This window comes from Choloepus didactylus, chromosome 26, assembly GCF_015220235.1.
Source record: "Choloepus didactylus isolate mChoDid1 chromosome 26, mChoDid1.pri, whole genome shotgun sequence".
NCBI lineage: Eukaryota > Metazoa > Chordata > Mammalia > Pilosa > Megalonychidae > Choloepus > Choloepus didactylus.
In genome coordinates, this window is record NC_051332.1 from 8,120,723 (window position 1) to 8,144,869 (window position 24,147).

At 36.6% G+C, this 24,147-nt stretch overlaps 1 pseudogene; it reads left to right on the forward strand.

Annotated features, from left to right (window-relative positions):
• The first annotated feature begins 3,161 nt into the window (after window positions 1–3,161).
• Window positions 3,162–4,101, forward strand: LOC119520866 (annotated as a pseudogene).
• Window positions 4,102–24,147: the final 20,046 nt, after the last annotated feature.

A 24,147-nucleotide genomic window follows, 5' to 3' on the forward strand; every position in this document is an offset into this window, starting at 1 on the left:
AACTGATGTGCAAAGCTCTGATGTCACGTTCTAGTCTATTTCAGTCAACTCTCTTTAACTTCTGCCTGTTTCTATTTGCTCCCCTTTTACAGAGTGGCTCTTGCATGGTCAGGATTTGCCACAGGAATTTTTTTTTTTTTTGAGGTCATTAATGATTCATAAATTCCAAATTTCTTTACTATTCAACCAGTGGCAAAGTTGAATGAATGAGATTTCCCAACTAGTTCAGGTGCACGGATTCTAGCATTATCTGTGATCATTGTGGAAATGAGGATTCTTAGCCTAAAGATAATGAGACTTTCAACAAGTAAGTTTGAGAAATGCTGCATATTGTTGCCCACCTCTTTAGTTTACAGCACACATGGATATATAAAATGCTCTGAGAATTCTTACTATAGAAAATTCCATTTTATCTTTTTTCAAAACCTGGCATCTTCCACATTTATTGTGTCATAGAACTATGTTATTGCCTGATTTCCAGTAATTTCATTGAACACAGTTTTGAGAATACTAAACTATTTCTACTAAATAAATATAAACACAGGTGACAACACACAGTATTTGTTTGTGTCCTATTTTCCCATTCCTAATCATAATTGCTCTACATCTTTTGCAGGGCTCTTCTAAAGGTGAAATGAAATAGAAGGAGTGTGATTACTTTGTTAAAGTTAGTTAACTACATGTGTGTCAGGAGATACTATTATTAAAATATATTTATTTTCTTCCTAAGCTGTGGAGTGTGGGTGGCTGCATCTGTAAAAGAAAGGGTAGGAAATAGGCAAAACAAATTCCAATTTTTCCTTTTGTCATTTAAGATACATTAGCTGAGTGCCCATATGCATTAAAACAGAGGATTTATGCATACTAATGTGAATATTTTCCAAATGATTCTTCCTCCTGGGGAATGAGAAAAGATCACTTCTAACACACAAATCCTGATCCTCTAGTGATGTGTTTCCCTCATAACAGTCAAAGTGGTAGATTGAAGCACTAAATTATTTCTGTTTCAAAGTAACAGTGAATATGAGTTCCAATACTTTACCATTGGGTATAACACACACACATACACAAACACAATCCATAACAGTAGTGAAGATAAAGTCAGAGTTGTGTATCTCAACTTAACAGAAGTGTCTACACTTCTTGTGCTGCTATGAAAGGACTTTCTTAGTTTGTCTGCTTACTACTTTTTAAAACAATGTTTTGCCATGATAGAAAATTCATCCCTGCATCCAAGTGGAATATCTTTGATTTTTTGTCTTGTAAACTTTCTATCCCTGCATGTTTGTTTACACTTCCTGGATGCTCTCCCTACTCTTGTCCCGAGAAAATCCCTAATTATCTTTCAGATTCCAATTAAAGGTAGCTTTTCTTTTCTTTGATTTATACTATGATTCCTGAACACAATTAATCACTTCTGTCAAATCTTTATTATTGTATGAATTGCATTTTGCTTAATTTTCTCTAAATATGTCTCCCTCATTACAGAGATATTAAGCTTTCCCTGATTTCAGTCATATTTATCTTCCTAGCAAAATAACGTGTATGTGCAAGGTGTTCAATGCTGTTTGTGTACAAACATTACATTTGTATCATGACTGAATCAAGTGGTACCCTGGTAGCATCAAAGAGGCAAAACAGCTAACTTATGAAGGTTCTTGTTTTAATTCCCAACAGCTTAACGATCAGAAATATGTATGTGGTGATGTTGGCATTGAACTAAATTGTTAACTGCACCTAAGTGGATCAAGCCTGAAAACTTTGTGTTATACCCTGGTTCAATAATGTGCTAAAATTGAATTAATGGCTAAAATTTTATGTTTGATATGCTGCCTATATTATAATGAATTCTGTTGAATCTTTAATATTGGAAGCTTTTACATTCTGGGAATATGGGGCTCACACTACCACCTGCCAAAAATTCCTTTGGCCTGAGCGGCTGTTGATTTTTTAGATTGGATACCACTCTCAAGTTCACCTCAGTTCATTCCTATACCTAACTCATTTCACTCATTTCTGTTATCTAAATGGTTCCTGTAGGCATTTCAGTTTGTAATTCCTTATCTCATTCATTTTCATCATTTATAAAAATAATATATGATATGACCAGGAATCCATGTATAAAAAGGGTGTTTCCCAAACTCCTAACACAATGCTAGATCATTTTTTGTTTCATTAATCACTGTATTTGAACTGACAATATCATCTGAAAGTTTAATCCTTGCATTATAAGTAGGATTTTTTGTACTTATACTAATGATATTTCTACTTTTATTGATCAGTTCTTTTTTAATAACTTCTGAACATTATAATACTACAACAAAGAATGTTGAACTGTTTACATATTTTGCTAGAAAGCTTAGAGTCCAATTTTTGCTTATCAGTAACAAGAATTTGCCAAATTTTGTTATATGCTCTAAACTCCTTAAATTCTTTCTGAGATAAATGAAGCACATGGATGGATATGCAAACAAATGCTATGATCAAAATTCAGAGAATGCTCTTTTTCCCTATCCATGTCTCTCCTGCTTTATTCATCTGTGTTCTACTTACCACAAATTCCTTCTTCAGTAATTCATACAAGGCAGTTCTATCCAAATTTGGGGACCTTATGTTTGATATATTTACATAGAAGTCATACAATCTATTGTATCATATGGATATAACAGGAAAGCAGGTCTTAGAGTTTCCTTTTAACCTCTGTAATTCTGGGCTCTCTAATGCAGCAAGTTGACAATGCAATTCTCAAAAGTGTGACTTCTAAGGGTTATTCCTCTAAACACCACACACATTGTTAGTGACCACAAAATATTTTCCAAATACATGTCACCATTTTCTTCAGGACTAGTCCTGGCTCAATGAAGAAACTTATGATGTTATAGTGAACTATAAATGACAGATGATGGTTCAATCCATTTTTAGATAAACTTCAAGTAATAATTCCTCTGTTCTAAACAAGTTGGAGTCACAGCAGCTATTCTTTCTGGGATTCATCTGCCCATTATATAGCCAGCTGTCTTGGGCCAGCTACTTTATTCTTAGTCTATCTCTAGTGATATCAGTAAGTGAGGGTGAATGAGCAAGGAAGAAACAGAGAGGTGAAGCATATGATTGACTTCCCATTCACCTTTTTAATTTATTTTAATTTATCTAAGTGAACAATGTTGGTATCTAAGAAAATGGCCAGCAGAAATTCCACCTTGGTGACTGAATTTATTCTCTTGGGATTGATGGATCATCCAGAGCTTCAGCCCATCCTCTTTGTGCTGTTCCTGGTGATCAACTTGATCACTGTGCGGGGGAAATCTTGGGATGCTGGTTTTGATCAGGATAGATTCACACCTCCACACTCCCATGTACTTCTTTCTTGCCAGATTGTCTTGTCTGGACTTATACTATTCCACTAATGTGACTCCCAAAATGTTGGTGAACTTATCAGAGAAGAAAATCATTTCCTATGCTGCTTGCTTAGTCCAGTGTTATATTTTCATTGCCATGGTGATTACTGAATATTATATGTTAGCTGTGATGGCCTATGATAGATACATGGCAATCTGTAACCCTTTGCTTTATGGCAGCAAGATGTCCAAAGAGGTGTGTGTTCAACTGATTGCTGGTCTGTATGTCTATGGGTTTCTTAGTGGCCTGATGGAAACCATGTGGACATACTGCTTGATCTTCTGTGGCTCTAACATCATTAACCACTTCTATTGTGATGACCCACCCCTCATCTGACTCTCCTGCTCTGACACTTTCATTAAGGAAACATCCATGTTTGTGGTAGCAGGATTTAACCTCTGCAGCTTCCTTCTCATCATCCTCATCTCCTACATCTTCATTCTCATTGCCATCTTGAGGATGCATTCTGCTGAAGGCAGGCACAAAGCTTTTTCTACCTGTGGGTCTCACCTGGTGGCAGTGACTGTGTTCTGCATGTACGTTAGACCTCCCATGGACAAGTCAGTGGAGCAATCCAAAATCATTGCTGTTTTCTACACTTTTGTAAGCCCTATGTTGAACCCCATCATTTATAGTCTGAGGAACAAGGATGTGAAACAAGCTTTTTGGAAACTGATCACAAGAAATGCAGTTTCAAAATAAAATCACAGTGCATCTTACTTTATAAATCAAATAAAAGATCTATATTTGAGAACTGGATCGAACTCAACAGAATTTATAATAAAGTCAAATTTAAATCCATAATGAGAAACTATAACTAATGACAATTCATAAAGGACATAGGAACAGATGATTTATAGTTTCCCATGTGAGATATATGTACATGTGTGGGGACAAGATGTGGGTATATGTAGCTTTTTGGAATAATTGCTCTTTGTAGTTTTATAACATAAAATCTATAATTCTTATAGCAAAATATTCTATCTCTATAGAAAGACATAAAGTAAAAATTGAAAGATTCCTCTTTTTTCTACTGCCCTGATTTCCCATTCTCTGTTCCCTATAATTAGCACTATTAATGGTTTTGTAAGTTTCCCTAAATTTTCTATACATCTACAAACAAATACAGGGCTATTTATTGACACATACACAAAAATAATAGTACACATTTTGACAATCATAAGCTAATATTTAGTGGTTTATGATTCTGTAGCCATAACTCTTCAAGTACTTCTCTCTCATGGTTGAGAGGAAAGTGACCACAACTACTGATGAGACTTGCTGTCACCTCTAGGAAAGAGGTCTTATGATGAGACTTCCTTGCCCATGACTGCCACCCTGATAACATCCACCCAACAAGATTACATCAAAGATAATGGCATTTGGGGGACATAATAAATTCAAACTGGCACACTCAGTAAGAGACTCCCCACTTGTGAGTCAATCTCAGTGTTCTAGTTTGTTAATGCTGTGGAATGCAAAACACCAGAGAAGGATTGGTTTTTATAAAAAGGGGGTTTATTTGGCTACACAGTTTCAGTCTTAAGGCCATAAACTGTCCAAGGTAACACATCAGCAATCGGGTACCTTCACTGGAGGATGGCCAATGGTGTCCAGAAAACCTCTGTTAGCTGGGAAGGCATGTGGCTGATGTCTGCTCCAAAGTTCTGGTTTCAAAATGGCTTTCTCCCAGGATGTTCCTCTCTAGCAAGCTTGCTCCTCTTCTAAACATCCCTCACAGCTGCACTGAGTTCCTTCTTTTATGTCAGCTCATTTATATATCTCCACTGATCAACTTAAATCCACCCTGGATGGGTGGAGCAACACCTCCATGGAAATTACCCAATCAGAGTCATCACCCACAGCTGGGTGGGGCACATTCCATAGAAGCACTCAAAGAATTACAATCTGATCAACCCTGATAATGTCTGCCCATACAAGATTACATCAAAGATAATGGTGTTTGGGGGACATAATACATTCAAACTGGCACATTCCACCCCCTGGACCCCAAAATGACATTATCTTTCCATATACAAAATACATTTCATCCCACAACAATATCACAGAAACTTATATCATTTCAGTAACAAAAGTTGAGTACAAGATCCCATCAAAATCAATTAGAGATGTGGTAGGTCCTAAGACATAATTCTCCTTTAGCTTTGGATCTGTGAACTTAGAACAAGTTATATGCTTCCAATATACAAAGGAGGGACATTCATAGGATAAACATTCCCATTGCCATAAGGAGAAACAGTAAGGAAAACAGGGTTAACAGGAAAAAAACAGTTCCTAAAACCTGCAGGACAAACTCCATTAGATTTCAAAGTCTGAGAGTCATTAACAAAGCAAAGTTGCATCCTTGGGGCTTGAGACAGTGGGAGTCTAACCCTTCCTAAGGGCCTTTTTGGCAGCCCTTTTCTCTCCAAATGCTTTGGTGAGTGCTCCAACATATCCACATATTGGGGAGACCACCTTCTTGGCCCCACCCTCCTCAAACATCGGGGCAGCTCCCAGATTCCCTTCCATCTCTGGAGCACATGCTCAACCCTTTCAGAACAGTGTGGTGGCAGCCAGGCTCTTCCCAATTCCCTAGGAATGTGCTCCACCCTCTTTGGGACCTCAGGTGGCAAAACTCTTCCTGAGCATCGAGGCAGAAGGCCCACCCTTGACCTCCAGGGCAAACTCACCTTTTCCATGCATGTGGGCTGCTCCGCTCTCCCAGCCCAAGACCTCTTGACTCCAGACCTCAACCTCCATGGCTCTGTCTTTGAAGAAATTTTTCCTTCAGTTTGTTCCTTGTCTGTGTTCTCCAGTCCAGACTGGCAATGGCTCTGTATGTAAAGATATCACAAAAATTCTGTTAGCTTTCCATGAAGCATGCAGGGGTCAAAGCCATCAGACAATAGGACTTTCCACAAATCCTTTCTTGATAATTCCATCTCCAATCTTGGCTTGTACTGAAATGGTGTCTGGGTTCCATGTTTGGTAACATCCTCACATTGGGCTGTAACTTCTGGGATTCCAACCCCTGGAAGCCCGTAATTTTCCAAGCCATCAGCTTCTGGTTTCTTTGAACCCAAGAGTTCAGTTCTAAGTTTATCTCTCTCTGCTCACATTTTACTATAATCTGCAAGGAAAAGCCAGGATACATCCTCCACATGGATTCTGGAGATCTCCACAGCTAAGTATTCCTGGTTGTTGCCTTCAAATTCTTCCTTCCATCTGACACCAGTACTCAATTTTGCCAAATTCTTTGCCACTTCAAAACAAGGATCACCTTTCTTCCAGTTTGCAACAGCACATTCATCATTTCTGTTCAAGGCCTTGTCAGAAGTATCTTTAGAGTCCATATTTCCACAAACAGTCTCTTCAAAACAGTTTAAGCCTTTTCTATCAAGCACCTCCCAATTCTTCCAGAATCTTCCTCTTACCCATTTAAAAAGCCATTCCAACATGTTTGGTATTTGCAAACTCAGCAGCAAAAGCACCCCACTTTTCTGGTACCAAAATCTGTTCTAGTTTGCTAATGCTGCAGAATGCAAAACACCAGAGATGGATTGGTTTTTATAAAAAGGGGGTTTATTTGGCTACATAGTTGCAGTCTTAAGGCCATAAAGTGTCCAAGGTAACACATCAGTAATCAGGTACCTTCACTGGAGAATGGCCAATGGTGTTCAGAAAACCTCTGTTAGCTGGGAAGGCACGTGGCATCTGCTCCAAAGTTCTGGTTTCAAAATGGCTTTCTCCCAGATGTTCCTCTCTAGCAAGCTTGCTCCTCTTCTAAACATCACTCACAGCTGCACTGAGTTCCTTCTGTTATGTCAGCTCATTTATATGGCTCCACTGATCAACTTAAACCCACCCTGGATGGATGGAGCAACACCTCCATGGAAATTATCCAATCAGAGTCATCACCCACAGCTGGGTGGGGTGCATTCCATAGAAGCACTCAAAGAATTACAATCTGATCAACCCTGATAACATCCACCCATACAAGATTACATCAAAGATAATGGCATTTGGGGGACATAATACATTCAAACTGGCACACTCAGTAAGACACCTCCCTTCTTCAGCCAAACAGGAAATCAGAATCAGAACATTCAAAGAATTCCTTTAGAGATTCTTAACATCTTAAGTAGCAAAAGATGTTTATTACAAATATGCACAGCTGACCTCAGAAGATATTAGGACTTCTGTAGAATTTATCACCGACATTTCATACTTCTGGGGTCTGTGGTCCTTCATGCCTTCCCTCCTCTCTGCCTTGTTAATCTACTTTTCAGGAACTGCCAGATATTTGGTATTCATACCACAGTTCAAATTGTACCCTCAGCTGTCCTCTGCCACAATTAATCATTTTTTATCTAATTTTAGAATGAAAGAAGGTGAGCTTTTTTTAAGACTTTCAGGCTAAAGGAAGCATATGGCAGGCAAGTTAACTTTTTAAGATGTAACATTTCTGGTGACCTTGAACTTGCATTGCATGAGGAAAGTTGAGGAATGCTTATTGTTCATCCACAATAAACCAAGCACCACCTCTAGTACAGAGGAATCTTCAAGAGGTTCTAGGATTGTATAGTTTTTAGAAGAAATGAAAATGCTAGGAAAGAGTTCAGTATAATATGTTAAGTGCTAACTGTAAGAATATGAAAGTGCTTTTGTAACTTAGGAAAGAGGCACTGGACTGAGGCTTTCCCTAGACAAGAACATCACTCTTTGTATGCCATCCACTCCACCCATAGTTCTTGCAACAATGTTTTATCAGACTTGACAGGCAGGGTCTGAACAAAATAAGTGTTAGAAATGATTTGTGATTACATAGAAGATATTACTTTCAATTAAAAAGGAAAAGGTAGAGTGTTCTTTACACTTTCCCTAATCAAAATATTTTCTTTAGTTTATTTCAAAGCAGACTTTCTACCTTAGAAAATCTCCTACAGGGTAATATTTCAGTTTTATTCATTTTATATTATTCCATACACTTATATCTATATCTTTTACTAAACTGTGTTATTCAAATGTTTTACCTTTGAAAATCAGATAGTATACAAATTCTGTCAAAACACTGATACAAATAACTATTTTTGTAATTTCTTACATTCAATTCATAACTTATTTGATTTCTGTTTAAATATATATGCATATTTAATTATGAAAAACTAGTCTTTGTATTACCCTGAATTTTCTGAGCTCACAGTCCATGCTTTTCACTTTAAAGCTGAGCACAGTCTTTGTCACCAAAAATGTTTGAAACATTAAATAATAAATGAATTCCCATTTTGAAACTAAACAAAATGCCTCCACTGTGGTTTAATATAGAAAAAAGAAATGTCTTCATATGGAATAAAAATAAATAAATAAATAAAATGCCCCCAAGGAAATACATTAGTTAGTTATCAGCCAATAACATTTTTCAGAAATATGTGACCCAACATGATATGGACACTTCCAACTGATCACAGCAATATGCAACCAATTGTTATATGCACATACATCCAAGTTCAAGACAAAAAGGGATTACAAGTACTTTCATGAATTGACTAGTTCTTTGAAATTACACAATCAGCCTGTTAAGATAGCCTGTTTTATAGTTCATATTGCACTTTACTGTACATAGAATAATGGTACTCAGGAAATGTTTTTTTAATTAATGAATTATTTCAGTAGACTCTTTTACCTAAAAATTAAAGAAAAATTCCCTTATTACTGACAAAATTCTCATGAGAGAGTTTAGGAAGATGTCCCTAAATCCATGCTTTTCTCCTTTTAAAGTTAATTCTGCTGGATTATATATGTATTGAGCAAATTGAATAATGTGATCAGGGAAGAATTTAGGTGAAAGTAGGAAAAAAGTGATTTATACCTCCCTAAGGCTCAGTAACTATGATAGAATATTTTGTAATATTTCCCCCTACCTATATGAATGATCAGCAATTTGGTATTTATTTCTGTAAGGAAAATTTATAGCCAAATTTTCCAGGGAATGACAATGCCATAAACCTAACACCTTTATTCATAGATCAGATACTTTCTTGGATGTGCTGGATGTCTGAAGATTTAGATACACACAAATATGAAAACACAAAGGGGAGAGAAATAAATGATAATGGTTGTTTAAGTTCAAGCATTTTAAAATAAATGCTGTATGATTTAATTTTTCCAACAGCACTATGAGTTTGGTCTTATACTCTCAATATAAAGATAAGGAAATGGAAACTTCCAGTTTAATTATTAATCTAAAATCACATAACTCAGAAAGGCATTCAAATTTGTCCTCCTTCAAAGTTTGTTTTTACCTTAACATAGTATATTGTTCCACCATATTTTACTAAATGGAACAGTCATGTAGCATATGCAATCATTTTTTGTCTTTCTAAAATGCTGTTGATGAAGTATTTTACAACTGCATAAAAACTGAATAACAATTCACTAACAGAAAACATCCTTTTTATAATGTATAGACAAATCCAACTTGTTGAATAAAGTGAACTTTGAAGTCAGATCCTGACTCTTTCACTTACCTGTTGAAGTAATATTTAAAGGCATGAACACTGGAATCAGACTTACTGGGCAGGTTACTCTACTTTTCTTTGCATCAGATTCTTCCTGTATAAAATGAAGGTATAGGACTATTTCATAGGTTGCTGTGTATAGGAATTGGATTAAAACATATAAAACACTTAGCATCATGGCTGAAATATAACATTCATTTAATAAATATTTACTCCTGTTCATCATTAGCTAGATAGTTACTTCACATACCTGAGGTAAGATTTCCTGCCTTAACTTTCTGTGTTTTTCCTTGAATGCACTTCTCATTCTTTGTAGAATATATACCTATATGTTTTGTTACTTTATTAAGGTCTGTGTTCCCATGATACTGTAAATACTAGAAGGTCAGAAACACTGCCTTGAAATCAATTGTTACTATATTGCTTAGCTTGCTACATAGTAAGGGCATCATTAAAAAATACATTTTAAAAATTGGAGATTATAATATGTGGTAATTTTATGTATATATATGTATCTATCTCGTAAGATGATGAGAATTGGAAGACATTATATAAAATGCAAAAATGGAATATTAAATGTGTATAATTTCTTCATGTGTAATCAGTCTGTTTTATTTCCTTATAGAGAAGAATTCATCTGGAAATGTTCAGAATAAATCAAACCAGACAGAAGGAATTTAGCTTCCTGAGGTTGACCAGTATTCCAGAGTTGCAGCTTGCATTCTTTGTCTTGTTTCTAATAATTTGCATTTTCTATTTTGTAAAAGTCTTGGGCCTAACCCTCTGGATAACACCTTTGTATTGTCTTTTCACCAATCTGCCAATCATACAAATTCTGGTGAATTTTTTATTTGAAAAGACTAGTCCCTTAACCCATTTGTTTGAACAGTATAACATGGTCACATTATTGTTTACTCAATATTGTGTCCCTGCTGCAGCCTGTGACAATCAGGTTCACAGGTTCATCTGCTTTTCACTTACAATATTGGGTCCAAATGATTCCAGATTTATATGGTTGTTGTTATTTACATATGTAGTTTAATATAGGCTGATTTTATATCACAGTTGTTTTCTCAAGAGCTGGTAACATGGAACATCATCCTGTCTTGCCGTTTTGCAACTTCTCCAACCAAATAAAACCATATTTACCATACACCATGTTGGACTGCTACAATGTGCTCAGGAGTATATAGGTATTAAGTTTATATTTTTATCAACAAAATGGGGGAACTGTTTACTTTTATAAGACAGAAGAACATCTCTACTTTTTGTCTTATAACAATTGCAAGGCAATGAAGAAAATGCATGCTCCTTGAAAGAGTCATCAGCAAAATTAAAATAGTTGCTGTTCTATATGTTTGAAACCCTCCTTTTTGACCCCCAAATATATGCAAAGAGAAAGAATGTAGTATTTGAAAGTATGAGGAGGTCAGAAATAGAATTGTTATGTAAATCTCATTTTAATTCATAAGTATGATGAATTACCACATAAATAATTTGAAAGTTTCCTATATGTGCGTGATTTCATGGCAGAATATTGTAAACCATCATATTTTTTGTTGCTATTTGCATTTCTTGAGGGAAAATGATTCTTTATTTGAACAGCACAAAGAAGTCTCATACAGTAAATTTTCCAAAAACATCCAGTCACTAGTCAGGAATAATAGCTTAATTTTAAAGAACTTTGGCTACAAAGTATATTTCATTGAAACCTTTTTGAAACCTTTATTTTTCTGCTTATAAAATCCTCTGTCTAACATCCCACAAGTAGTTGTCTAATGATGATTTCAATGTCAAATTAATTCACATGAGCTTTAAAGAACACATTAGAAATGATTGATGAATGACATTGGAAAGTAAGTATGTATGTGAGAGTAGCCAATGATTTTGGAATTGTAGGTAATCACTATTTATTCCACTGGCATTGGGTGAGGGAGCTATTAGAACAGAGTGGATTTTTCCTAGTGATTTACCTTATTTAATGGCCTTAATATCAGCCTGCTTCAACTTGGACAAGACCATGCCAAGGAGAGTTTAGCTCTTGCTTCACACCTCGACTCCTAGAATGATTTTCATATTTTTGTGTTCATATTTCAATAAATCAGCTCAATATGTAATTATTGATGTCCACCATAGTCAAAGTAGTATCAGGTTTAAGGATGAGTAAAATATAGTCCCTGCCTATTGAAAGTGATGTACAGTCAGGAAGAAACATCCACAGTTACCATGTGACATGCTAGGATAAGTGAAATAGTAGAATTTTTTAAAAGTGTTTTGTGGAAACAGAGGAAAAAAATTAATTCTGACCAAGGGTTTTAAATTGAGATCCCAGAGGAGGTTATTCTTGAGCTGGGCTTTGAAAGTTGAGTAGGAATTTCAATGGTTAGAAAAGGGGGCATCAGCATTAACTAAAGAAGGACAGAAGTGATCAAAGTGGAATAGCTTGGTTATACCTGGATGACCAATCATGGATGGGAAAGTGAGAGGAGATGAGGCTGAAGTGAATCAGATAAGGAGGGCATGGACTGCTTAGCTAACATATTTAGACTGAATTTGGTGTAGACTAAATGTCGTGTTTAGTGCAGACTTTACATATTATATACCAAGAAATGACAAGAAAGGAATATTTTACCAATCATTCTTCAGCATGTACCTGAAAAAGAAAGATCCTGTGAATCTTTTTTAACCATAGGAGTCAGTGACTGCATGTCAAGCCAACATTACCATTCTGGTAAATGAGTCTTTTTCCTTGGCCATTTTTATGTCTCACGAGATTTCAAACTCTCTTTTTACATCAAGGGATTAAATTTAGGAGAACCACATGAATTGGTTACTCACCTTTTCCTACTTCTCTGCTACTGTTACAACACCCCATTTCCTTATAGGTTCAGGGTTATGCTGCCCAATTCTCCATTACCATGTTCTAAAGTGTGTGGGAATTAATCCCCTCTTATGTCCAACTTGTTGACCATAGTTGAGATTCAGTAAGGTCTCACAAAATTTATTTTGCATCCCAAACTCCCCCATGAGGTACCTAGATGTATGTTCTTTTAAACCATGCAAGGATATTAATAGCTCAGAAAACAAAGAATTGTGGAAATTACTTCAATCTGTTACCATTAGAAAACACAGTCTTAAATAGTCAGGCCCACTTGATCCCACATCAAACAGAGAAATAAGTCTCTTTGTTTTGGTGAGAAGGTGAGTCTATTGAAGATGCATCAGAAAGGAACTAGAGGTGTGTGTGGGGGGGAACCTCTCCAAGACCAGTTGAGAATGAGAAGAGTTGTTTGGGCCTTTATAACTAATTCAAGCTTGTGTTTCAAGAAGGTGCTGCTTATCAGACTATATGGTGATATCCCTCCTATCCTCCTACAGGCAATGCTGGGAAAGTTCCTGGGAACAGAGAATAAGCTTTTTGTTGTTGTTGAGATAAGTGCAACAGGGCTTTTCATGCTTAGAATAACTCAAGGCTGCTTGAGTGAAGTGACCCTAATAAACAGTATTTTTTTTCCTTTTGGCTATTGAAGACTATACTAAACATTTTTCAGCTAAAGAATTATAATGAGTATTTTCTACTTATCCAGCTATCAAATCATCTGCATAATTTAGGTTTCCCCAGTTGCTTTAATTTGCTGTTTGGACTTCTTCAATACAAAACAAAAAAATATAAAAACAAACAAACAAAAAGTCCTAAAAATATCTCACAAGTTTTTCTTTCAAATGGATGTTTACTGCAATGAAACCAAGTAATAAAATATGCTCTTTGTACATTGGTGTCCAGGTGAAATGTGTGCATAATGAACTTTCCTTAGAATATGGCCCTTTCTGTTGAGTAATAAAGTGATTAGTGGCAAGCATGTTTGGCAAAGCATGGGAAGTGGTGTGCAAGGTTGTTACCAAGAGGAATGAAGAAGCTGACATGGGAGAGATGCTTAAGTCATTACTTAACTCTCATGTTAAAAGTCCCTAGACTGTCTTCAGGGAACATTTAATTGGCAGAAGTGATTATTTTACCTTGACTTTTTTTTTTAAACTGTCATAAGGAAAAGAAATCAACCTTATAAACTCAAGCAAAGATTTCTTTTAATTATTATTTTGACATGCCCATTGATTTTACTGTTACTTATTGGCAGGGCTGAGTATTCTATGTATGTTGAGAACCAGTTAAAATGTTAATATTCCCACTTGCAATTCCATGTCTTATTTGGTAAGAATAAGATGAGGTTCAAGATGGTTAAATGACTACACAGAAAGCAGTATGTTTGATTATATAAGTACAAAGGCCCATGATTTTAGAACTTTTACTTCTAAAGATTAAACAAGGAAGAAGGAGAAATTAAGTCTTGGGTTGGCTTTATGTGCCTCTCACATGGTCAGAATGTTACATACATTTTCACTTTCAATCCTCAAAGAAAACCCTGCAACAAAATTTTATAGGTGAGAAAATTGAGGCTCAGATAGATTAATTGTCTAAAATTGTAGAGCTAATATGTAGCACAATTGTAATTTTTTAAGTTATATCATCTCAGTTCCAAAACCTATGAGTTGATTTTGTGAGATGAATATCCATACCAGGGACACCAGAAACATTTTATCACAAATTCATTTTTAAAGGTTAAGAAAGTACAAAGACACTTTGGCAGACCCTTTTCAAAGAAGGAACAATGTAAGGATAGGACATCAACACATAGAAGGATAAAGCATGGCATTTCATTGTTCTCCAGTAAGGGAAAAGGAAAAGATACCAAGATACCCACTATCCAGTCCTAACAAAAATGCATACACACACTGAAGCAACTAAAAATCCACATATGTGTGTGTGTGTGTACTTGAAATATTCATATGTATTTTTATATGTGTACATAAACACAAACATGTAGATGTCAAATCATTGTCCTTCCAAGAATCATGGTTCTTAGCATGTGAAAAGGTCGTCAGTTCTGCAGAGCACCTTCTTGTGTTCACTAGACATAGATGGAACTAGAACTGAGCTTGTGGTTAAAATCCAGCAAAAGGTCACTCCCCTGAATTCTATGGGAAAAATATGGAATTTTTGAGGTAATCTCATGAGAAAAGAAGTAGAAATGAGAAATAGAAGGGGTGTGTGTGCAGAAATAAGAAATCAGTTAGATATTAAGAAGCTGGGGATTAAACTAGCCAGAGGAAAATCCTCTGTGGTTGCAATGCAGGCAGATAGCTTAAAGGAAAATATGTTTAATACATAAATTGTGATTCTTACTCTGTTTTGAAATAAATATTTAACTTTCATCTGCCTTTGATGGAATTGCAATGCCATATGAACATGTGTATGTTTGCATATTTGTGAATATTTGGGATTTCCAATTGGCAAGGAATAGATGGGAAGGAGTTTCAAGACAATTTTTAGAATTTCACAAGAAGGTACCTGTCCTCTTCCAATATTGTAGGTGACTGTGTCAATTTGGATGTATTATTTCCCCCAAAATGCCATGTTCTTTGATGCAGTCTTGGGGGCCAGTTGTGTTAGTTAGTGTTGATTAGGTTGGAAGCCTTTGATTGAGTGTTTCCATGGAGATGTGACTCAATCAACTGTGGGTGAGATATTTGATTTGATAATTTCCATGGAGGTGTTAACCCACCCATTCAGGGTGGGTTTTAATTGAATCACTGGAGTCCTATAAAAGTGTTCACAGGCAGAAGGAGGTGTTGCAGCCAACACTGACACTTTGAAAAATGCACAGAAGCTGAGAGTGAACCTGGAACACAACCTGGGATCAGAAGATGCCAGCCACATGACTTCCCAGCTAACAGGTTTTCCAGATGCCATTGGCCTTTCTTCAGTGAAGGTATACTTGTGTTGATGCCTTCATTTGGATATTTTCATGGCCTTCAGACTGTAACTTTGTAACCAAATAAACCCCCTTTATAAAAGTCAATCCATTTCTGGTATTCTGCATAATGGCAGCATTAGCAAACCAGAACAGTGACTGTCTGTTTCTTCTGTCCTCTGTGATGTGCTCTTTTACAAACATCTCTAACATTTTGAAATGCTCCCATCCCATTTCAATTGGCAGTAACCTAACCAATAAATGTAATTAGAGTATTTAGACAAGCTTTATCTATTGAGTCTGTTCCTTCCATATTGCTCACTGAGCGCTATATGCCATTCTCCTTTAACTCAATTTAGTTCATTGGTTACTTAATTGTATCACCTGCCAATATCTGTAACTGGGAATCATACTACAATTCATCATCTGGGTTCTTTTGCACTGGAGCCACTGGGGAGATATAGAGGAACAGGTCTTCCTTCTCTTTATCACTCTGGGGATTTTTCCAAGGTTCTCCAAAGGAAAGATTTTGCTCTTTCAGAGGGAAGATGAAGCATTCCTTTTGAATGTATCCCCACTCATCATAAATCCACTGATGTATGATTTGTTTCCTTCTTCCAAAAGTTCCCCTTGAATTCTTTCCATCTGAGTAAAGGAATAAGCACCCAACTCTTTTGGAAGGTCTTTGCTTCCCATTGGGAAGGATTTCATTTTCTGTGGATCCACCTAACTCTCTCTAGCAATGTCCCAAGCCAGAGTCATTTGTTCTGTAGTATCTGCTTTCACAATTTAATCACAATCACAGTAAAGCTAATTGCAACATACATTTCTAGGAGCTGAAAATGGTGTATGTTTGAGGAAAGGGGATTTTTGCTCACATTTTGGTAAATAATTTGGGGACACTGCATATCTAAATTCCTTTTAGATATTTCCACCAGTTTGAGCTACAATTATTATTGTGGGAACTTTAAACAGAAAATCCAAGATATTAAGTAAAAACACTTCTCCTCAAAAAAAACATTAATTTAGGAAGGCTAGCATAGCTTAAAATAAAAAAGAATGCATTTTATTCTTGCTGGAATAATAAATCATGACATTGTCATTCAGTGGTTACTCTTGACTGGATTAAAGTTTGACGTTTTTTAGAAAAATGGAGTCATTACATGAAACTATGTTATATAGTTAGTTATATGTCACCTAATAGAAATTAGATTATCATAGTTAATATCAGATTGTTTTTCTTATTTTATTTTTTTTGTTTTTTTTATTAAATTCAGTTTTATTGAAATACATTCACACACCATACAATCATCCATGATATACAATCCACTGTCCACAGTATGATAACATAGTTATGCGTTCATCACCACAATCTATCTCTGAACATTTTCCTTACATCAGAAAGAACCAGAACAAGAATAAAAAATAAAAGTGAAAAAAAGAACACCCAAATCATCCCCCATCCCACCCCATTTGTCCTTTAGTTTTTATCCCCATTCCTCCACTCATCCATACACTAGATAAAGGCGGTGTGATCCACAAGGTCTTCACAATCACACTGTCACCCCTTGTAATCTACATTATTATATAATTGTCTTCAGGAGTCCAGGCTGCTGGGTTGGAGTTTGGTAGTTTCAGGTATTTACTTCTAGCTATTCCAATACATTAAAGCCTAAGAGGTGTTATCTATATAGTGCATAAGAATGTCCACCAGAGTGACCTCTCAACTCCATTTGGAATCTCAGCCACTGAAACTATTTCATCTAATTTTGCATCCCCCTTTTGGTCAAGAAGATACTCTCAGTCCCACGATGCTGGGTCCACATTCATCCCTGGGAGTCATACTCTGCATTGCCAGGGAGATTTACACCCCTGGGAGTTGGGTCCCACGTAGGGGGGAGGGCAGCGAGTTCACCTGTCAAGATGGCTCAGTTAGAAAGAGAGAGGGCTACATCTGAGCAACAAAGAGGTACTCAGAGGGAGACTCTTAGGCACCATTACATACAAGTTTCGACTCTCCTTTGTGGTAATGAGCTTCATAAGGGCAAGTCCCATGCTCGAGGGCTTAGCACATCAAACTGCCAGTCCCAATGTTTTTGACAACATCAACACCAGTCCAGGTGAGGATGTGCAACACATCCGCACTTTCCCCCAGATCCTCGGGGCTGGGGAGGGGGAGGCTGTAAATATATTTTTTATTATCTGCCCAAATTACTCTAGGATCTGTCACTATTTCACTCCAGCCTATACTAACCTACCGTATCTCACTTCCTATTCAAAGTTCCATGCAATTGTGGTGTTTGAACAAATCGACTGTAGAGTTGTACTGTTTAGAAAATTTAGATCCTGTACCAAATAGATCAGATTGACTTTTTAAGGAGTGAATTTAGTTCCAGCAAAACAAATGTCTTTCCATTTTATGTAAGATAAAGAAAAAACCTCATGAAACAACCAGTGAGACCCATGGGGCCAGGCCTCTGGGGACCTTTCCAACCTACTCTCACAGCATATTCCCACTGCTATCTGCAATCAGGACTATCTGGTTTCTTTCAGTGCCCTAATCTGCACCATCCTTATGCTTTTTTTGTAGATCTTGCACATGCTATTCTCTATCCAGAATATTTTTGTTCTCCTTCTTTTTTTTTTTTTTTTTTTTTTTTTTTTTTTTTTTTTCTTTTTTTTATGCAAGATGCTAACAATAGGGAAAACTGTGCAGGGGTGGGAGGGGAAAATATGGGAATTCTCTGTACTTCCTATGCAATTTTTTTTTCTTCATTTTATTGAGATATATTCACATACCATGCAGTCATACAAAACAAATCGTACTTTCGATTGTTTACAGTACCATTACATAGTTGTACATTCATCACCTAAATCAAGCCCTGACACCTTCATTAGCACACACACAATAATAACAAGAATAATAATTAGAGTGAAAGAGAGCAATTGAAGTAAAAAAGAACACTGGGTACCTTTGTCTGTTTGTTTCCTTCCCCTATTTTTCTACTCATCCATCCATAAACTAGACAAAGTGGAGAGTGGTCCTTATGGCTTTCCCAATCCCATTGTCACCCCTCATAAGCTACATTTTTATACAACTGTCTTCGAGATTCATGGGTTCCGGGTTGTAGTTTGATAGTTTCAGGTATCCACCACCAGCTACCCCAATTCTTTAGACCCTAAAAAGGGTTGTCTAAAGTGTGCATAAGAGTGCACACCAGAGTGACCTCTAGGCTCCTTTTGGAATCTCTCTGCTACTGAAGCTTATTTCATTTCCGTTCACATCCCCCTTTTGGTCACGAAGATGTTCTCCGTCCCATGATGCCTGGTCTACATTCCTCCCAGGGAGTCATATTCCACGTTGCCAGGGAGATTCACTCCCCTGGGTGTCCGATCCCACGTAGGCGGGAGGGCAGTGATTTCAACTTTCAAGTTGGCTTAGCTAGAGAGAGAGGGCCACATCTGAGCAACAAAGAGGCATTCAGGAGGAGGCTCTTAGGCACAACCATAGGGAGGCCTAGCCTCTCCTTTGCAGCAAACATTTTCCCAGGGGTAAAACCTATGGTAGAGGGCTCAACCCATCAAACCACCAGTCCCCTATGTCTGTGGTCATGTTAGAAACCATCGAGGTGGGGTAGGCGAATACCCCTGCATTCTCCACAGGCTCCTCAAGGGTGCACTACATCTTTTTTTTTCCTTGTTTTACTTTTTTTTTTTTTTTAACTTTCCCTTCTTTTTTAAATCAACTGTATGAAAAAAAAAGTTAAAAAGAAAACAAACATACAATAAAAGAACATTTCAAAGAGACCATAACAAGGGAGTAAGAAAAAGACAACTAACTTAAGATAACTGCTTAACTCCCAACATGTTCCTACTTTATCCCAAGAAAGTTACATAATATAGCAACATTTCTGTGAACTTGTTCCTACTATATCCATCAGAAATTAACAGACCATAGTCATTCCTGGGCATCCCCAGAACGTTAAATAGCTTATCTGTTCTTCTTGGATTATTGTTCCCCCTTCCTTAATTGCTCTCTATTGTTAGTTCCCCTACATTCTACATTATAAACCATTTGTTTTACATTTTTCAAAGTTCACATTAGTGGTAGCATAGAATATTTCTCTTTTTGTGCCTGGCTTATTTCACTCAGCATTATGTCTTCAAGGTTCATCCATGTTGTCATATGTTTCACGAGATCGTTCCTTCTTACTGCCGCGTAGTATTCCATCGTGTGTATATACCACATTTTATTTATCCACTCATCTGTTGAAGGACATTTGGGTTGTTTCCATCTCTTGGCAATTGTGAATAATGCTGCTATGAACATTGGCGTGCAGATATCTGTTCGTGTCACTGCTTTCCGATCTTCCGGCTATATACCGAGAAGTGCAATCGCTGGATCGAATGGTAACTCTATATCTAGTTTTCTAAGGAACTGCCAGACTGACTTCCAGAGTGGCTGAACCATTATACAGTCCCACCAACAATGAATAAGACTTCCAATTTCTCCACATCCCCTCCAGCATTTGTAGTTTCCTGTTTCTTTAATGGCAGCCATTCTAACCAGTGTTAGATGGTATCTCATTGTGGTCTTAATTTGCATCTCTCTAATAGCTAGTGAAGCTGAACATTTTTTTCATGTGTTTCTTGGCCATTTGTATTTCCTCTTCAGAGAACTGTCTTTTCATATCTTTTGCCCATTTTATAATTGGGCCGACTGTACTATTGTCATTGAGTTGTAGGATTTCTTTATATATGCAAGATATCAGTCTTTTGTCAGATACATGGTTTCCAAAAACTTTTTCCCATTGAGTTGGCTGCCTCTTTACCTTTTTAACAAATTCCTTTGAGGTGCAGAAACTTCTAAACTTGAGGAGATCCCATTTATCTATTTTCTCTTTTGTTGCTTGTGCTTTGGGTGTATATTCTAGGAAGTGGTCACCTAATAGAAGGTCTTGAAGATGTTTTCCTACATTATCTTCTAGGAGTTTTATGGTACTTTCTTTTATATTGAGATCTTTGGTCCATTTTGAGTTAATTTTTGTGTAGGGGGAGAGGTAGGGGTCCTCTTTCATTCTTTTGGATATGGATATCCAACTCTCCCAGCCCCATTTGTTGAAAAGACCATTATGACTCAGTTCAGTGACTTTGGGGGCCTTATCAAAGATCAGTCGGCCATAGATCTGAGGGTCTATCTCTGAATTCTCAATTCGATTCCATTGATCTATATGTCTATCTTTGTGCCAGTACCATACTGTTTTGGCAACTGTGGCTTTATAATAAGCTTCAAAGTCAGGAAGTGTAAGTCCTCCCACTTCGTTTTTCTTTTTTAGAGTGTCTTTAGCAATTCGAGGCATCTTCCCTTTCCAAATAAATTTGATAACTAGCTTTTCCAAGTCGGCAAAGTAGGTTGTTGGAATTTTGATTGGGATTGCATTGAATCTGTAGATGAGTTTGGGTAGAATTGACATCTTAATGACATTTAGCCTTCCTATCCATGAACATGGAATATTTTTCCATCTTTTAAGGTCCCCTTCTATTTCTTTTAGTAGAGTTATGTAGTTTTCTTTGTATAGGTCTTTTACATCTTTGGTTAAGTTTATTCCTACGTACTTGATTTTTTTAGTTGCTATTGAAAATGGTATCTTTTTCTTGAGTGTCTCTTCAGTTTGTTCATTTCTAGCATATAGAAACATTACTGACTTATGTGCATTAACCTTGTATCCCGCTACTTTGCTAAATTTGTTTATTAGCTCTAGTAGCTGTATCGTCCATTTCTCAGGGTTTTCTAGATATAAGATCATATCATCTGCAAACAATGACAGTTTTACTTCTTCTTTTCCAATTTGGATGCTTTTTATTTCTTTGTCTTGCCGGATTGCCCTGGCTAGCACTTCCAGCACAATGTTGAATAACAGTGGTGACAGCGGGCATCCTTGTCTTGTTCCTGATCTTAGAGGGAAGGCTTTCAGTCTCTCACCATTGAGTACTATGCTGGCTGTGGGATTTTCATATATGATCTTTATCATGTTGAGGAAGTTTCCTTCAATTCCTACCTTTTGAAGTGTTTTTATCAAAAAGGGATGTTGGATTTTGTCAAATGCTGTTTCAGCATCTATTGAGATGATCAATTGATTTTTCCCTTTTGACTTGTTAATGTGTTGTAATACATTGATTGATTTTCTTATGTTGAACCATCCTTGCATGCCTGGAATGAACCCCACTTGGTCATCGTGTATGATTTTTTTAATGTGTCTTTGGATTCGATTTGCAAGTATTTTGTTGAGGATTTTTGCATCTATATTCATTAGGGAGATTGGCCGGTAGTTTTCCTTTTTTGTAGCATCTTTGCCTGGTTTTGGTATTAGATTGATGTTAGCTTCATAAAATGAGTTAGGTAGTGTTCCATTTTCTTCAATGTTTTGAAAGAGTTTGAGTAAGATTGGTGTCAGTTCTTTCTGGAAAGTTTGGTAGAATTTCCCTGTGAAGCCATCTGGCCCTGGGCATTTATTTGTGGGAAGATTTTTGATGACTGATTGGATCTCTTTGCTTGTGATGGGTTGGTTGAGGTCTTCTGTTTCTTCTCTGGTCAGTCTAGGTTGTTCATATGTTTCCAGGAAATTTTCCATTTCTTCTACATTATCCAGTTTGTTGCCATACAGTTGTTCATAATATCCTCTTATAATTTTTTTAATTTCTTCAGGATCTGCAGTTATGTCACCTTTTTCATTCATTATTTTGTTTATATGGGTCTTCTCTCTTTTTGATTTTGTCAGTCTACCTAGGGGCTTGTCAATCTTGTTGATCTTCTCAAAGAACCAACTTTTGGTGATATTTATCCTCTCTATTGTTTTTTTGTTCTCTATGTCATTTATTTCTGTTTTAATACTTGTTATTTCTTTTCTTCTACTTGGTTTAGTATTGGTTTGCTGTTCATTTTCTAGCTTCTTCAGTTGATCCATTAGTTCTTTGATTTTGGCTCTTTCTTCCTTTTTAATATATGCATTTAGTGCTATAAATTTCCCCCTCAGCACTGCTTTTGCTGCATCCCATAGGTTTTGGTATGTTGTGTTCTCATTTTCATTCGTCTCTATATATTTAGCAATTTCTCTTGCTATTTCTTCTTTAACCCACTGACTGCTTAGGAGTGTGTTGTTTAACCTCCAGGTATTTGTGAATTTTCTAAGTCTCTGATGGTTATTGACTTCTAATTGTATTCCATTGTGGTCAGAGAATGTGCTTTGTATGATTTCAACCTTTTTAAATTTATTGAGGCTTGTTTTATGTCCCAGCATATGATCTATTCTGGAGAAAGTTCCATGAGCACTAGAAAAGTATGTGTATCCTGGTGATTTGGGATGTAATGTCCTGTGCATGTCTGTTAAATCCAATTCATTTATCAGATTGTTTAGGTTTTCAGTTTCCTTATTGGTCTTCTGTCTGGTTGATCTATCTATAGGAGAGAGTGATGTGTTGAAGTCTCCCACAATTATTGTGGAAACATCAATTGCTTCCTTTAGTTTTGCCAGTGTTTCTCTCATGTATTTTGTGGCAACTTGATTGGGTGCATAGACATTTACGATTGTTATTTCTTCTTGCTGAATTGCACCTTTTATTAGTACGTAGTGGCTTTCTTTGTCTCTCAAAATATCCCTGCATTTGAAGTCTATTTTATCTGAAATTAATATTGCTACACCTACTTTCTTTTGGCTGTGGCTTGCATGAAATATTTTTTTCCATCCTTTCACTTTCAGTTTCCTTGTGTCCCTGTGTCTAAGATGTGTCTCTTGTATGCAACATATTGATGGTTCATTTTTTTTTGATCCATTCTCCAAATCTATATCTTTTAATTGGGGAGTTTAATCCATTTACATTCAACGTTATAACCGTGAAGGCATTTCTTGAATCAGCCATCTTACCCTTTGGCTTATGTTTGTCATATTTTTCCCCTCTGTCTATTAATATCCTTTATTGTACCCATACAGAATCTCTTTAGTACTGAACCTTTCTCCAAGTCTCTCTGTCCTTTCTTTGTTTCTCTGTCTGTAGGGCTCCCTTTAGTATCTCCAGTAGGGCAGTTCTCTTGTTAGCAAATTCTCTCAGCATTTGTTTGTCTGTGAAGAATTTAAGTTCTCCCTCAAATTTGAAGGAGAGCTTTGCTGGGTAAAGTATTCTTGCCTGGAAATTTTTCTCACTCAGAATTTTAAATATATCGTGCCACTGCCTTCTTGCCTCCATGGTGGCTGCTGAATAGTCACTACTTAGTCTTATGCTGTTTCCTTTGTATGTGGTGAATTGCTTTTCTCTTGCTGCTTTCAGAACTTGCTCCTTCTCTTCTGTGTTTGACAGTGTGATCAGAATATGTCTTGGAGTGGGTTTATTTGGATTTATTCTATTTGGAGTTCTCTGAGCAT